The sequence below is a fragment of the Paroedura picta genome, chromosome 11, assembly GCF_049243985.1.
Source record: "Paroedura picta isolate Pp20150507F chromosome 11, Ppicta_v3.0, whole genome shotgun sequence".
Taxonomy (NCBI): Eukaryota; Metazoa; Chordata; class Lepidosauria; order Squamata; family Gekkonidae; genus Paroedura; species Paroedura picta.
This window is the reverse complement of record NC_135379.1, coordinates 64,086,345-64,104,596: the sequence shown is the minus strand read 5'-3', so window position 1 is coordinate 64,104,596 and position 18,252 is coordinate 64,086,345. Positions and strand designations below refer to the sequence as shown.

Here is an 18,252-nt window from a genome sequence, read left to right as displayed (position 1 = left end):
TGCGACTTGAAGAGTTTTAACAGATGTTAACAAAATGGGCAGAAAGTTAGATATCAATCAATGTTTTATTACAATCCAAGAGCACATACAGAAGAATATGTTGGATATCAACACAACTGAATCAAGTCTGCAAGACGATGAATGATTTTCTAAGAGTGGAGGAGGGTCACCTGCCCCAGAGAGGGTTCTTTCTCTAGCAGAAGGAAATGCGATGAATCATATCGGTGGATCCATTTACGTACCCACATGTTCAGAGAGCAAAGAGTTCCGCTAGGTTTATCGCTCTGCTTTTTCTCCAAACAAAAATTCCTCGTGACTGCAAGACACTGATAATTCTGTCTCTGCCAAATATTGCCGGTGGTCACAGGACAGAGAACATAAAGTGCATGAGAAATGACAGGGACATGATCAGATGGCACAAATGCCTTAAGGTTAACACCACAGATGAAAGAAAAGAGCTGTCTGAATCCGCCACAGAGGGCAGGAGATGAATCATTACCCTCAAGCTGAAGGATGGTCAGAAGTAATAATGATTTTAAAAGGGTAGGCATAAACAGGTCAAAAAGAGCAGCAGCATCCAAGCAACGACACAGTGCAGGAGATACACCAGCAACTTGTATTAAAGAGATGCCAAGGTGGCATTCCCAGGGACTACTCAAACGTTTAAATCTGAACTACTTCCAGAGATTTCTGTTATGCATGCTGCACTTCAAGAACAGTTGGGGGGCACCTAGACCAGTGGTCCCGCAAGCTGGGCCACGTGGGTACAAAGATGCCTGATGCCTTTCATGGTGGTTGTGGTTTTCTGGGCTGTGTGGTCATGGTCTGGTCTGGCATCTTCAGAGGTAGGACATCGCAAGTCTCTTTGTCTACCAGGAGTAATCAAACTTTGGCCCTCCAGATGTCCATGAACTACAATTCCCATGAGCTCCTGCCAGCACCTGCTGCCAGGGGCTCATGGGAATTGTAGTCCATGGTCATCTGGAGGGCCGCAGTTTGACTACCCTGGTCTAAGCCATCTCTATCCTGGGGCAGCTGGGCAAATGACCATGTGGAAGCTGAATGCAGACAAATGGGAGGAAGATGCTTTTTGGCACGTCTCAGGGGCTCTGCCCTCAACAGGTTTGATGGTGTACAATTATCTCCATCACCAATCTTAAGAGTATGAAGAACAGGTTCATGTGGGCTCACATCTCCTCCAGGAGCTCATTCCACCAGCCAGGGGCCAGGGGTGAATGTGGCAGGGCAACCCACAAAACTGTCATCTCAGTTTTCAGCATTCATTTGTGTCTGTCTGAGATCTGGGGAAATGTGTGTTTCTTAGCATCTACACAATTCGCCTAGAACTGTCAACCTACCGCACATTTTGGATATGCAAGAGAGCAACTGAGTGTGTTTTGCATCCCAGACTGCTGTTCTTGCTGGAGTGAGTAATTAATAAAGGAAGCCTTGTCTCCATGATGAAAAAGCCCCGCAAGAGTGCCACAGACAACTATTTATCTATTCAACAAGGCTGACATGAAAGCGGCCCTTATGACAAGATCTATAATGACAGTTTTTGTTTATTGCTACAGCACAGCCACCCATGCCAAATGTGCCCAAATAGACGTGCAGCAATGAAGTGCACATGGCAGGGTATCGTTTACCATTCGCAAAGGTCTTTGAAATCAGCCTCTAAATGACCAAGGTTTTGGCTGGCTTTGCTCGGCAAAGCATTTTGAGAGTTTTTGCTAACGTACTTTTGAAGACGTCTTAGCAATTAACTGCAGAAAGGGGCTGCAAAGACCACTGATCATTCCAGAGGGCAGCTGCACCCGTCTGCAGTGATAGAGGTCAGGTTTGATGCATTTACCTCAATCAAGTCCCAGAGCATCAGGGGGACCAAGGAGATTTTCGTGGCATGAGCTTTCGAGACTCAAAGAACTTTGGACCACTAAGACTTGAAAAAGGGCACTCACTGAGTGGGATGATTATGGAGTTTCCCACATGAGGTCTTATCTTCAACTGTCTGTCTTAAGGAGTGAGATTTCATGTGCACGCACACACCTCAAATACAGCTCTGTGGGTCTCCAAGATGCCCCTGGACTCAACATTTTGTCCTGCTGCTTAGACCCACCTGAGTCTGCCTACCTAAGGGTCAAATGATCAGCAACAACTAAAATGAGGTTTAACACTTTGCTTCCATGCTGCTTCCTCTGTCAAAAAAGCTGTGCTTTGCCTCAGGAGGAAGAAAAGTACAAATTGTGCTTGTCCTTCCCCCTTAAGAGCTGAAAGTAGGCTGAGGGGCAATATTTATAGGAGAAACAGCAAAGCAAGGAAGAATTAGACTGCAGTTCTGATCGCAAATCCATGTTGCTTTGTGCCCAGCTGCCATTTGCAGACCAAAGACATATTAGCTGATCCAGCTACACAAAAACAGGACTATGCACTGCTTGACCTTGTAGCACTGCTTTGAAATCTCCAAGGATATGCTTCTTCCGAGAGAAAGTCCCCCTGGGGAAAGACATCCCTGAATAAGTGTCCCCAGCAAGTTGGAGAGATGAACCCTGCTTTTCTCCCCAATGGGGACCAACAGTAGCTTACATCATTCTCCTCTCCTCCACTTTCCCCCTCAAAAGAAGCTTATAATGTATAAATGTTTTATTTTATTAAAAACATTTATACCCCACTTTCCTACCCAAATGGGCGTCCCCAAGGCAACAGACAGGCTGCCTGTAGAAGAGGCCATTCAAGCAGGGCTCTTGAAACAGAGGCTGATCTGCTTTGCTTGGATCGCCTTTCATGTTTTCAGTCACTAATCCTTCTTTCTGCCCGGTTTCCACAGAGTTTTTGCCTGTCTGTGGACAGCATATCTTTAAATCAATCATCCTGTTCACAGGCCTTTGACATTTATTTCATATTCTTGAGATTCAGACCTGCTAGGGCCACGGCAGATCGCTAGGGTGGGGGCTAGAGTGGGGACAGACCCCTGCCTTGCCTTGGCAACCACTGACCTGTCAGGCGTTATAGTGAGTGCGCATTCAACCTGCACCTGTGCACATGTGCACCTGTTTGTAAGAATGAGCCAATGAGCCCTCATTACAAATCAAACTGGGAACCCGTACCTGAATGAATATGGATTTAAATCACACACTGAGCTGTATGTGCATTCAAGGTAACATGAGAAGTATTCAAAAAAATTGAGATGGAAAATTAAGTGTACCATATACAAGGATTGCATGCAAATTCTCTGTAACATAAGGACCACCATTGATGGAGAATATTGAGAACCGGATATATAGTTCACTAGTAATCAAGCCCGCTGTAATCTAAATACAGCGGGCGCTAGACCAGGAAGCCCCCGGCAGTCATGCGGAGCGCGGCTGCCGGGGGCTCCCTTGCTGGCAGCCTGACACGTTGGAGGCGCTTCATGCCTCCGGATGCATCAGGCCGCCATCAAGGGAGCACTCCGAGCAGTTCTCGCTCCGCGCAATTCGCACTCCGCGCGGCTCGCAGTTGCTTCCTTGTCAGCAGGGTGGGAATCGGCCAGGCCAATCGGCAGGCACTTTGAGCCTGCCGATTGGCCCGGCTCATGGGCTGTCTGGAGGAAGGGGCCAATCAGGCCCCTTCCTCATCACGGACAAAGCCCTCCCACCAAGGTCTTACCGAACTATTTAGTCCGCGGCATCACGTGTTAAGGATTATGGAATTTGATGCTTAATATTAAATCACTCATGATTTGCACGTCAGATGGGTGAAAAGCCCATTTGTAAACAAACTCTAGATGTTCTGGAGTGCAGAGGGATGATTTCCAGCCAACACTGAGCTCTTTCTCGGCCTTCTGCCATCTCCCAGGGGAAATGGAGTTCAAGGGCCTGGAGGGAAGGTGCCGTGAATCTCTTCTCCTCAGCCGCCTTTCCACTGACCCCTCCCCAGATTCCATTTGAAGACACAGGTCTGCTGTTCTGTTCCGTCCACAGAGAAGAGTGGATGGGTGTGAAAGCTCTATTGGCCAAAAGAGGCATTTAACTTTTACACCTTACGCAAAACAATCCAAACGCATAAGCCTTTCTCTGAATTGTACTTGCAAAACAAGTTGAAAATGCATTCCATCTGGCATGAAATAATTTGTCTAATTTCATCAGAGGGACAGATTTGGCCAATGTCCCCTTGAGTCCCTTATGGAATATCATATTTAAATGCATTTTTGATGATGCTCTCAGTGACAGATATACAATCAATGTACAGGTGGCATTTTATTAGTAACCGAGGGGGAACTCTAAGCTAGCTACTTTATTATTTATCTCCTTTCTCTTTCTTTCTCATTTGGAGCTTTTAGCCATATTGACTTTTAGTATCCTTTGGAGACAGAACATTTGCTGTACTTTCTTAGGGTGCAGCAGGAGGAAAGGCCATGGGTTAAATGAAAATTCCATTTTCATAATGGTTTTAATGCATGGCTCCTGAGGGAATTCTGATTGCATTAGAAGAGTCTGCTCTATATGGGCAGTTTGATGTGGCTCCTGAACACACTAAAAGCCCATCTATCCATGCGAGCATTAAGGAAAAGCTGAGAGGGACCAGCTCATATGCCTCTTTGTTTAAAGGAAGGCCAGTTTCTTGCCACCACAACTCATCCTTGTCATGACTCTGAACCTCTGAGGCAGTGGATCCCAACCATTGTGAGCCATGGGCAATATGCTATTGGGGACGAACAGACAGCTAGTACGAGTAGCACCAGAATGAATGAAGCGACTGGGCCAAAGCAGAAAGGACGCTCAGTTGTGGAGGGAACTGGGGGGAAAAATACAGTCCGATGATATAAAGGCTTTTATTCCATAGGAACCTGGAACGTCAGATCCATGAATCAAGGCAAGCTGGACGTGGTTAAACAAGAGATGACAAGACTGAACGTCGATATTTTAGGAATCAGTGAACTAAAATGGACAGGAATGGGTGAATTTAATTCGGATGACAATCAGGTATACTACTGTGGGTAAGAATCTCTCAGAAGAAATGGAGTACCCTTCATAATCAATAAAAGAGTAGGAAAAGCAGTCTTGGGATACAATCCCCAAAATGACAGAATGATCTCAGTTCGAATCCAAGGCAAACCATTCAACATCACAGTAATCCAGGTCTATGCCCCAACCACTGCTGGTGAAGAGGATGAAGTTGACCAATTCTATGAAGCCCTACAACACCTTCTAGAAGCAACACCCAAAAATGATGTGCTTATCATCATGGGGGATTGGAATGCTAAAGTAGGAAGCCAAAAGATAACCGGGATAACAGGCAAGTTTGGCCTTGAAGTACAAAATGAAGTACGGCACAGGCTGGTAGAATTTTATCAAGAGAATACAATGGTCATAGCAAACACTCTTTTCCAACAACCCAAGAGACAACTCTCCACATGGACAACACTAGACAGTCAATACAGAAATCAGTTTGACTATGTACTCTGCAGCCAAAGATGGAGAAGTTCTATACAGTCAGTAAAAACAAGACCAGGAGTTGATTGTGGCTCAGATCATCAGCTTCTTGTTGCAAAATTTAGGCTTAAATTGAAGAAAGTAGGAAAAGCACTAGGCCACTCAGGTATGAAGTAAATCATATCCTTGACAAATATACAGTAGAGGTGACAAATAGATTAAAGGAATTAGATCTGATAGACAGAGTGCCTGAAGAACTATGGACAGAGGTTCGCAACACTGTACAAGAGGTAGCAACTAAAACCAGCCCAAAGAAAAAGAAATGCAAGAAAGCAAAATGGCTGTCTGAGGAAGCGTTACCAATAGCTGAGGAGAGAAGGGAAGTGAAAGGCAAGGAAGAAAGAGAAAGATACACCCAATTGAATGCAGAATTCCAGAGAAGAGATAAGAATGCCTTCTTAAATCAACAGTGCAAACAATAGAGTAGGGAGGACCAGTTTTCTCTTCAAGAAAATTGGAGATATGAAAGAGAAAGTTTCATGCAGAGATGGGTATGATAAAGGACCAAAACGGTAGGGACCTCACAGAACCAGAATTTTTAAAAGGTGGCAAAATTATACAGAAGTACTATACAAGAGCAAGCTTACCATCCCTGATAACCATGATGGGATAGTCATTGACCTTGAGCCAGACATCCTGGAATGTGAAGTCAAATGGCCCTTAGGAAGTCTGAGCAACAATAAAGCTAGTGGAGGTGACAGCATTCCAGTTGAACTATTAAAAATCTTAAAAGATGTTGCATTAAATTGCTACACTCAATATGCCAGCAAATTTGGAAAACTCAACAGTGGCCACAGGATTGAAAAGGGTCAGTGTACATTCCAATCCCAAAGAAGGGCAATGCCAAAGAATGTTCAAACTACCGCACCATTGCACTCATTTCTCATGCTAGCAAAGTTATGCTCAAAATCCTACAAGCTAGGCTCCAGCAATATGTGGACCGAGAACTTCCAGAAGTACAGGCAGGATTTCAAAAAGAGGAACTAGAGATCAAATTGCCAATATATGCTGGATCATGGAGAAAGCTAGGGAGTTCCAGAAAAACACCTACTTCTGCTTCATTGACTATGCTAAAGCCTTTGATTGTGTGGAGCACAACAAATTGTGGCAAGTTCTTAAAGAGATGGGAATCCCAGAGCATCTTATCTGTCTCTTGAGAAACCTATATGCAGGTCAAGAAGCAACAGTGAGAACCGGGCATTGAATCACTAATTCGTTCAAAATTGAGAAAGGAGTTCGGCAAGGATGTATACTGTTGCCAATTTAGCTTGTATGCAGAGCACATCATGAGAAAGGCAGGGTTAGATGAATCACAAATAGGGATCAAGATTGCAGGGAGAAATATCAACAACCTCAGATATGCAGATGATACCACTCTAATGGCAGAAAGTGAAGAGGAACTAAAGAGCCTGTTGATGCGGGTGAAGGAGGAGAGTACAAAAGTTGGCTTGAAACTCAACATCAAGAAAACAAAGACCATGGCATCCTGCCCTCTCAATTCCTGGCAAATAGATGGGGAAGAAATGGAGATAGTGACAGATTTTATTTTCCTGGGCTCCAAGATCACGGCAGATGGAGACTGCAGCAAAGAAATTAAAAGACTCTTGCTCCTGGGGAGGAAAGCTATGGCAAATCTAGACAGCATTCTAAAAAGCAGAGACATCACCCTGCCAACAAAAGTGCGTTTAGTCAAGGCTATGGTATTCCCAGTTGCAATGTATGGCTGTGAAAGTTGGACCATAAGGAAGGCCGAGTGTCAAATAATTGAGGCTTTTGAACTCTGGTGCTGGAGAAGACTCTTGCGAGTCCCTTGGACTGCAAGACGAACAAACCAGTCAGTCCTAGAGGAGATCAGCCCTGCCTGCTCCTTAGAAGGCCAGATCCTGAAGATGAAACTCAAATACTTTGGCCACCTCATGAGAAGGAAGGACTCCCTGGAGAAGAGCCTAATGCTGGGAGCGATTGAGAGCAAAAGAAGAAGGGGACGACAGAGAATTAGGTGGCTGGATGGAGTCCCTGAAGCAGTCGGTGCAAACTTAAATGGACTCCGGGGAATGGTAGAAGACAGGAAGGCCTGGAGGATCATTGTCCATGGGGTTGCGATGGGTCGGACATGACTTTGCAACTAACAACAACAACATGCTAAGGTGCATTCTGCAGATCTCTGTTCCCCCTCAAATGTGGGGCATACTTGTACATTTTTGGTTCTGGTTTCCGTAAGTACAACAATAGTCAAACAAGTGCAAACAAGAACCAGAAAAGCCTCACAAAGCTCTGGACACTGCAATGACAGTTAGAAAGTGGGAACAGCAGTGTAGAGTTGTGTCAAACAAGCAACTGGCTTAGGTAAGGATAAACAAGCAAAGTAGGAAGTATACCCAGTAAGTCAAATGAAATGATGCAGGCCAGTCACCAAGACAAGGCAACACTCGCAGTGCTACAACTGTGAAAAAGCACTCACTAGTCCCTCTCCTTGGATGTGCTCAACACTGTTAATCAGAAACTGTCCTCACCCAGATGGCCCAGGGCAGCCTGAGCTCATACAATCTGAGAAACTAAGAAGGGACACCACCAAGGAAGTTGAGGACCGCAGTGCAATCAATGGTGAGCCACCTTTGTTCAACCTCTGCCCTGCAAGCCCCGTTGGAGCTGGATGCCACTGCCACGTGTAACTGTGTAGGGAATGGAAAAGGGGCATAATCCCCCAACCTTAATTTACCATGAGACCCTCCTAAGACATCAACAGCCTTTGGGGTTATTTTGCTGATAATCTGTCATCAGTAAAAAAATCTGCCTTGGTTGATTAAAACAGTTCAATGATGAGAGTTGCCAGACTTCTCCAGTGGAGGTGGGGGGACCTCTGCTGACAGGTCTCATGTCCTTGTCACTGAGCAGCTGCGCACAGGAAGAACTTAGCCCGAAAACGAGCTTTCCATCATCCAACATGCCCACACCACTGGCCATGTGACCTGAAAGTGACATCATTACATCTGGGATGTCAGGGTGATACTCTAGTACTTGGATAAAAGCCAAATTGACCATAGAGATTTTGCCCAAAGATCAAAGAGGCTCCCTGACATCACAATGTCACATCCAGGTCATATGGGCAGTGATGTAGAGATGTCACTGTATGTCGGATAGGACTTCCTGCTGCTTCTAGGAAGCCCTCCTTCCTCTGCTGGTTGCCAAGAAGGGGCCAGGCAACTCTGCTCAATGGACAGCAGCCGAGCAGATGCTGGACTTTACAGGTAGAATTCTGCGTGGCAGAAATAAGTTTTTCTTGCATCATTGTCGTCATTGTCATTATTATTTATTATTATTATTATTGTTGTTGTTGTTGTTATTTTCCATCCTCTCTCTGAAGACGCAGGGCAATTACAATATTACATGTGTAAGAATAAAATACAAAAATAGGAATTTAAATAAGTTTAGAACATTAAACTAGTTATGAAGAAGGGCCCCTGGGGATGAACTGGAGCCCGACTTTAAAGCAGAGATCAGAACTGTTGTGCTGGACCGTGGCTATTAGCAGCAAGTGCCACCAGAACCCACCCCGTCTTTTGGAAGCACAATGTACCACGGGGACTGGCAGACCAGGCATTCCCAGAAACAGCCTGGAAGCCCTGACACATATTAAAACGGGAGCACACAACACTTGTTTCCTCTCCTCTCCCATAAACTAGCTGAATGCACGTTTCCCCTTCCCAAAGTGAAGCACGTTTCCCCTTCCCAAAGTGAAGACAGGAAAGCCAAGTATAAAGAAACTGAAAAAACATTTGAAATCTGCATGATGCTACTACTAATTTATACCAAAGTCATGAAAAGTCCAGTAATAAGAATCAAAAGTGTAGCAACAGTAAATATATATATTTTAAATTCCAAAATGTGTTGCTGCATCAAGTGGCAGGATACGTTGCCATTTGGCCTGGAGAGGGTTAATGCGCAGCCTCCCTGCCATCCTGATCCATCTGGAATTCCTCTGACATATGCTAGACATGAGGGGAAGTGTCCCTGGAGGAGAGGCTTCTACTCTGACCCCCACCATGACAGATGTGCTGCTGGCCCAGTCCTTCCTCCAGGACTTGCCTGCGTCTGTGTCAATGTCTTTGGGAGTCCAGTGGTGAAGGTGCACTGGCATTTACTCCTCAAGAGTGTGGTAGAAACGGCAGCCACAAGATGCCCCACCATCACACTTGGCATGGGGGGCCACATTGTACAGCAAAGGCCCTCTAGCTTGCAGACAGTGGGTGATGGGCACAATCACAAAATAGCTGTGACATGAGGCAGAGCCAACACAAATTGGCCACCACAGGTGGCAACCACGCATATGCACAGAGTGGAACCTCAAGTACACGGGACAAGAAGCATTTTTTAAAATATACACTGATGACAAGGAGAGTAACCCTAGGAAAACCTGTCTCTCTTCCCAATAGATTTAGGTGTGTAGCCATGTTAATCTGAAGCAATAGTCCAGGGGCATCTTGAATGCCAACTCAGAATTAAACCTTTTTGGTCTTAAAGATGCCACTGAACTCAAACTTAATTCTCTTTTTTTCTACCCATCAACCTGCTTAGTCCCCAAGAACTAAGGAGTCTTTGTTAGACTGGACTATCTACCTACCTTCCTCCTGAAAAGTTCTGCCTGCTACACAGAGAACGTTCCCGAACTGCTGACCCGGTCTCTTCCACTTGGCCAGAAGGCAGTGCTGACATCTTAGCTGCCTTCTTAACTGCACCAGCATAACAGGAACCCCCAAAGCATAAGTGATGGAAAAGAATACTCTGCCAGCGGATACTCCCAATCAGAGATGAAGCAGGACAGTTTGCAAAAAACAGGTGCCCCTAAACATGAAGTAGCAACAACTGTAGCATTGGAAATGCGGGATTATTGCTTCAAGTATTCCACCCTGCCTCATAAAGTCCAGAAGATGGCAACGTGCTTGCCTTTTGTGGCTTTAATAAAATGCCTCTTGGGACACTAACAGGCAGGAAGCTGTTCTAGAACCTTTGGGACATTCCAGAGCAGCATCTCAATGGACAGAGAACCAGGTGAGATCACAAAGCCCAACTGAACAGGTTGGTATCTTCTCTCAAAGGCCCCATCTCTAGAGGCAACACAGGTCCACTTCCAATTGTCCTGCGAATGTCAAATCTGAAACCCCCACAGCAGCCCAGTGGGCACCCAAAGCTATGAGCAGAGAAGGTCCCTCAAGTCTTGAGTAAGTAGGCCTTCCACACTATAGCTGTACGTATCCAGGAGCCACCTGGAAAATGTGGACATTTGGACACCTCTTTTCCTACAGAGCCTTCATGGACTACAAGTGATTTCCACAAACACGCTGTCATGGGACCATGCAGGTACAGGCCTGAGGCCTTGCAAAGGAAAACTGTTGAGAGGGAGAGAAGGTTGCATGTCTGCTGGTCGTGGTATTTGGAAATCACTTTGTAATAGGGTTCCCTACCTCCCTACTGAAGGCAGGGAATTCCCTGCCATCAAGCCCCACCCCCAGCCACCAATCAGCCAGACAATGGGGGACTAACCAGGAACAAGAGGAAGGTCCAGACTACATTAAAGCAACATGGCGATGCTGGAAGTGACATCACTATCTCTGCTACATTGTGGCAATGCTCAGTTATTTGAACAAAAACCCTATGGTAGAAGCCATTTTTACCATAGCATTTTGGCTGTAGTACCAGAGCATCACCAAGATGGTGCAGTGTGATTACATCACTTCCAGTTCCTTTTGGAAGTGATATCACCAGCAACATTGCCTTAGCCTCCTTCTTGCTACTCGTTAAGTCCCACCATTCCCTCATGGTTGTCAAAAAGGACCTGGCAACCCTACTGTGTAATTATCATTTTGAGTCTCCTTGTCTGCTGGTGCTGAGGAACCATCAACAGTACACAGTGTTGCCAACCTCCAGGTGGTACCTGGGGATTTCCTAGAATTACAGCTGATCTCCAAACGAGATGTTCCCCTGGAGAAAATGGCTGCTTTGGAGGGTGGATTCTATGGCATTATAAGCTGCTGAGATCCCTCTCCTCTCTAGGTTCAGCCCCCAAATCTCCAGGAATTTTCTAGCCCCAAAGTTTGCAACAGGAGTTGCATAGGCTGGAATGGTGGAAAGGATCCCTTGCAATGATGCTGTGCCAGGGCGTTCCAGGCACCCTGTACGGCAGACTTTGTATTCCCGTATGTCAAACAACTATTGTGGTATAGATTTTGATCCCAACTTGGCAGAAATAAAAATGTGTTGCTGACACCACTACTACTAGGAGTTGAACTGGTATCAATCCTAACTGAAAACAGAACCCATGGGCAAAAGGATGCATCGATGTTCCTTTAATTCTGAAAGTGGCCATCTTGTAAACAATGCCAAAGATGCCTCTGGTATGCTCTGATGGGCGGAGCGTGGAGTTTTCTACATATCTAAGAGGAACCGGACCCTAATGTCAGCCTGCTATCTGGGCAAAGGCAGGGAGGAAAGAACCTGGAATTCTCTGTACACAAACTGATTTGGAAGCAACCGCAGTCATTCCAAATGTCAGTATGACAATGAGGAAAAAAGCGGCATTCCAGCCGAACAGGATCATCTTTGATCATGGATGTCTTTTACACTAGCCATTGCCCACCTCACTCTCCGGCCCTTCTTGTGACATGCTCAGCAACATATGAAACACATTTTAAAGCATCCCTCAGTATTAAAATCATGTTCTAGTAGCGGTAGTTTCTTAATACAGTCAATGACCAGCAAGAATACACACACACACACGATCCCCAAATACAAAACAAACGGTGATGACATAAATTAGTAAAACATGCTATTAAAACTGGCAAATTTGTTCTAGATTTTAATTCAAACATTCTTTGTTTGCCTGGCCATTTTAAAAATCAAGTCCTTCTTGATTTATTTCTTTTTTTAAAAAAAGAATCTTAATCCTAAATAGTATCTATCAGAAAGCACAATATGTCACCTCTTCCCAATCCTGTCACACACAATCTAAAAAAACCAACAACGAACACTCCTCATTAACTAAGTGGACAGCATAAACCTTAGCCTCTCAGCTAAGCCTTATCTACTCAGGATTTACTGCTTAATCCTAAAACCCAAGTGACCCATTTTCCCCTCTCCTGTCGATTTTTCTTACAGATAGCAACACAGGGAGGAAAAAAATTGTGTAGATCAAAATATTTAAGAAGCAAATTTTAATGTAACTATCATTTTTAACATAGCTTTAGCCACTTGCTTATATTTTGAATCATTTGTTCTGTCAAGGCTAAAGTGCACTTTCTTTTCTCAGATAGCAGCCTCAGCAAATAATACAGAAAAACGTGCAACTTGATTCTGCAACTTGATGTTGACACTGATGCAGCTTTCCCAGTTCTGAACTCTGTCATGAATATAAATAATAATGTAATAATAATTATTTATTAATTATTTTATTATTTATTTATTGTATTTAAATACCGCCCTCCCCAAAGGCTCATGGTGGTTTTCATGAAACAACAAAATAGCCCACCTTTCTTGCTTTTTTTTTTTTTTTGCTTTTTTAGAAAACCAAATACATGTTTTCCTTTCATAGGGAGTGCATTTGGGCATCCCCCTCCTGTCATTCCCAAGGAAACCTAAGATTTTCTGTCCCTCCCAACTGCATTTCATAGCTGTGTTATAAGTCTCAAGCTAACTGTGCTAGTATCTGTTTTATTGTTCAGTTTTATTTGCATTATAAACTGCTATATCACTCACTTCTTCTATACCGTTGGTTAGCTAGATATATTATTGACACAAATGTAAATGTAAAATGCTGCATTAAAAAAAATCAAAAAGGTCTGTGACAAAAAATAGAGTCCAACAGCACCTTTAAGACCAACAAAGATTTATTCAAGGTGTGAGCTTTTGAGTGAAAGCTCCCGCCTTGAATAAATCTTTGTTGGTCTAAAAGGTGCTGTTGGACTCTATTTTTGTTGTGCTACTTCAGACCAACAGGGCTGCCCACTTGAAAAACTTCTATGGTAATGGTTAACAAGGAGCACAATTTCCGTCTTACAGTTTGTGACTATTGTTTTTGTTAATCACCATGAACAACAGCGCCTTCCAAGGTTGCTCCAACCCTCTTAGCCAGAGGTTGTCCTGCTCTTCTAACAGTCTTGGCCTTGCACCTCTTCAGCTGATAAAATGTCTTTTACAAACAAGAATCCTGTTGCTCTTTTCTTCTGGCCATAAAGCCTCCACCTGATATCACACATCCCGGTTTTCCAAATAAAGAGGTCTTTCTGTGTGTGGAGTATTTCCCCCTCAAACCTGCAGTAAGGTATACTATTTGCATATCACCTCTCTTTGGGAGCATCACTAGCTGAGAGAGAAGGACGGAGTTCTTCAATGGCCCACCCTTCTTAAATTTTAAAATTGTTAGCTTCATTGTAGGGCACAGGCCTTTCACTGGTTTTTGTGACATTGCAGTCCAGTTAATTTTCTTCGACCATGCTTTAAAACAGGGGTAGTCAAACTGCGGCCCTCCAGATGTCCATGGACTACAATTCCCAGGAGCCCCTGACAGCATCCACTGGCAGGGGCTCCTGGGAATTGTAGTCCATGGACATCTGGAGGGCTGCAGTTTGACTACCCCTGCTTTAAAAGATCCAGCAAGGCTGAACAAGATCACCTCAACAGCTTATCTCAATTTTGTTTCATTAAAAAACAACAATAAACCTTCTGACAGCTAAATAAAAAGCAATGCTAATGGTATAATACACATGGGGGATATATATATATATATAAATGTCACAACAGGGCTTTTTTTACAGAAGCCAGCAAAAATTACTATATATTCACAGTATCAAAATGGCTGCCATTAAAATACCATACTTGTGACAGATGCACGCCACAACGTGCTACTGAGTTTTGTTGTTACACAGTTTTAAGTGTTTGGTCAATTGTAGCTGTTTTTGACAAACTGGTGAAGATTCATGCCAGTTTTACTAAAAGCCAACTAGTTTTGTGGCTTGACTGCTGGACGCTGAAATATGTGAAAATAATATCGCTACATTTCTAAGGGCATGAGATATTCTATTTCCATATTTTGAAAATGGTTCATTTTCTCTCTCTTATCCTCACAAAAACAAAACCACTCTTCCCACAAAAAGCCCAGCATGGACTGAATGCAGAACATAACATTTTTAAAATTAGAGAGGGAAGAAATGTTCCACTTTTCTGCCCTATTTTCACTTTAAACTTTCTTTCTGATTTTTGTTCCCATTTTGGTTACCAATGGAGAATTTCTTAAAAAAAAAAAAACATGCCAAAATACTTGAAATAGTTTAAGGAGATTTTTTTTAAAGCAACACAGTTGTGTTTTCTTTTACTTTTATAATGTTTTCTATTTGAATCTTTAGCATTCTACATTAAGCATTAAGGAGCCTACAACACACATTATTTTTAGGTGAAGTAGTAAGAGATCAGGGATTTTCCATGTTTAAACTATGTTGAGGAAAAAATGTAACTACCAAGATCACAAGTTAAAAGCACTATAAATGCTGTTTTAAAAAAGATAATACTGATGCTGAACCCGCTAGTAATGTATAGACACACCCTTCAAGTTATACTGCAGCAACACGTTGAGGTGAAAAACAACCACAATGAAGTATATGGATCATACTCATCATCATCATCATCATCATCATCATCATCATCATATAAAATAAAATCACAACACGTAAAGAACAACATTCTGGCGAGATATATCCTGCTGAATTGGCTAATGGTTGCAGTCTCTTTTACTGCAAAAATTCACACTACCCAGAGGTTTTTCTTTCTTTCAATATTTCCATCCATTTTTCACAACAGTTTTTATTAGAAAAAATATTTTTAAATCTGGGTTCAATTCTTCAGAAAAAGACCAAGATAACCCCCCATCTGACTCCCCCAAAGTAAAACTCTGTCCAGGTTCACATTCCCGCCCGCTCTCAGCACAGATTCCAACCTCTTTATTTTCAAATGACATAACAGCTTGTGAAAAGCTTTCTTCCTTCCGCCTTGGATTGGTGTTAACGTTTTAAGAAGCCCTACGAATGGGGCGAAACGGAGTCTTCAACAATATTACAGAGTTCAAATCCTCAGGCAAAAAGAGTGAAGTGAGGGGTTACTCACCTCAGCAAAACCACCACATCTCGGATGACAACTCCTAATACATATTTTAACGCTGCCCTTGCCTCCAAATGATCAGCCCCAATCATGGGAAACCCAAATAGCTCTTCCAGTAACTTGCTCCTTTCAACCCTCAGCCAGCGCTGCACAGTATTCTGCGCAGCTGGCAGCCGTGCCAGGAACTCAGAGGCACACCGTCCCTGGGAAGACTCATCCCGTTTAGAGACTGAAGGCTGGGGCAAATGTCACCGGCGCCCCTCGCCCACAACCCTCCCTCGCCCACAACGCAGATCTGAGATAAAACCCTTGGCCCCCCAGGGCACTGACCTGCCACGAGAGTCCCACAGCCCATCCGGTCACGCAAGATCCCCCCCCCCGAAGCAATTTCCTCTCTCTCGTCCTGTGGAAGTCGGGGAGCTGCAGTGTGGACTCTCAGTTTTGTGTTCCGGTTCCAAAGGTGGTGGACAGATGGCCGGGTTAGTCCTGAGCCCTGCTGGAACGAGGAGGGGAAAGATCTGCATCGTCTCCTTCCCCACCCCCAGCCCAGTTTAGCCCCCAAGCAGATAAGCCAGGGTTAGGCAGCATGAGCTCACAGGCTCCCCTCACCGCCCCCCTCCACCAATCATTTCAATTAGTGCCACATGAGAGGTGCCTCTGCTTCAAATCTGCTTAGGGGGGGGGCGGCTCGGCCAGAGGGCAGGGCAGTTGCCTTTGCTATAAATAGGGCTAAACAAAGGCACTTGTCAAGGGGCCCGGAATGTCACAGCCTCCTGCGATTGAGCTCAACAGAGAGGTAGGCCACGGAGAGGGGAGGGGGGCGGGTGAGAGTGCCAAAAAGCACAACAGACCCGGACCCCACACAGAAGACCTGTTGGCTTCCTCCTAGAAGGCGCCCCAGCAGGCTCTAATTAGTGTCCTTGAAAGAGACAAATCTCTTCCAAAGGATCACAGACCAAGGCCGGTAGCTGCATAAGTAGACGAGAGCAAGAGTCCAGCACCACTTTTAAGACTGGCAAGATTTGTGGCAGATGGAATGGGCTTTTGTGAGTCACTGCTCGCTTCTTCAGATACAAAATGCCTGAAGAAGTATGCAGTGACTCACGAAAGCTTGTCTGTCTCAAATTTTGTTAAGCTGATACATGAAGGATTAAGTGCAAACCTAACCTGCACTGAAACCCCTGCCACGGTGCCCAAATTTGTATAGTGGCCATCACATCTCTATCAGCTACCTTTAAAAAATAAAGCTAAACCACACTGGAGGTTTTTCTCTTGAAAATGGTATTTTCAGAGCACCTACACGGTTCAGCTCCCTTTTCAGGGAATCCTTGCTTAACCCATCTCTCCCCCCCCCCCCATTTTCAAGCATAACAAAAGCCAAGTAAACAGAGCTGCCTAGTCCTGAATATGTGCCCAGCCCTCCCTGCCTCCCTGGCAACCCCCTCTAAAGCACAGGCAGGAGGAAGGCTGAGCCAAGGCCCTGCCTGCTTGTGCACCTTGTTCCTTCCTGGTCTCCTGCTCCTTGAAGTCCTTCTTACTTGGGCCGTTCTATAGGCACCAGGCGCATTTCAAGGGCGTTCAACCATCCATATCAACAGAGCACCACATCTCACAGGCAACAGTGCGTCCAAACAAGGAACTTAATTTTTACCACACTTTTTTACCACAGAGACGCACCTGAATAATTTCTACATATGTTACTGTTACACGGTTCGGTGCACCCCATCCTTTTCAGTGCTTTGCTGAACATCAAAGCTGAAATGAATGCAGTGGCTTTGGCTAGTCAAGAATTTCAGAGGCGAACAGCTGCTTTTGTGTGTCAACGGCCCATCCAATCCAGCCCTCTGAGTCATTAAGTGGCCAAGACCCCTGTGCCATCAGGAGGCCCGCCATCAGGGCCAGAACTCCAGAAGTCCTCCTCCCGCTGTGCCCCCCCCCCCAAGCACCAAGAGCATCACTGCCCTGGGCATAGCGTTCTATCTACAATAGACCTTGTAGCTACATGCCACGGACATACTTCTGCTCCACATGTTCATCCAATCCCCGCTTGAAGTTGGTTATGCTGGGGGGTTCATTCCGCTCCAATTTCCCTTCAGCCTTATTTTAAATGTCCCATGGGGGACAATGATACTGTTTAGTGAAGCATTCGGAAAATCCAATGCACTTGATAAATTCTGAATTTGAATACTGTTATTCATCTTCCTCACCTTTCGTAGGGCTGGATCCCCCAGATTTGCTCTATCAGCAGGACAGTTTCAGAGTCCAGTAGTACTTGGGAGTCCATCTGAGTCCAGTAGTACTTGGGAGACCAATATGAGATTCAGGGCCTACGCTTCTGAGAGGAGCTTTAACTCTTGAAAGCACATAACCTAAAACTCTTGCAACTGGACTGAAATCTGACAGGGCTATCAGCAGAATCACTTTCTCCGTTCAGGGGTAGTCAAACTGCGGCCCTCCAGATGTCCATGGACTACAATTCCCAGGAGCCCCTGCCAGCATTCCATGGACATCTGGAGGGCCGCAGTTTGACTACCTCTGGTAGCTCCTTCTCCCAGCGGCCAGCTGGTGGAAGAGAGCCGTCATCTTGTACATCTCTACAACTCTCTTTTGTTCTGTAACAAAAAAGAACCATGATCTT

General features: G+C 44.7%; 1 protein-coding gene across 10 annotated transcripts in view; it reads right to left on the bottom strand.

Annotated features, from left to right (window-relative positions):
• Positions 1–18,252, bottom strand: part of LOC143820654 (poly(rC)-binding protein 3-like) — a 254,865-nt gene that overhangs the window by 76,262 nt on the left and 160,351 nt on the right. Inside the window, exon 1 of one of the 10 annotated variants that reach the window (XR_013225443.1) lies at positions 15,945–16,184. The exons of 8 other annotated variants lie outside the window; for them this stretch is intronic. The gene's annotated coding sequence lies outside the window, so the exon portion shown is untranslated. Of the gene's footprint in view, positions 1–15,620; positions 15,840–15,944; positions 16,185–18,252 lie in introns of those variants that run through there. One more of the 10 variants, XR_013225444.1, reaches the window with a different exon arrangement.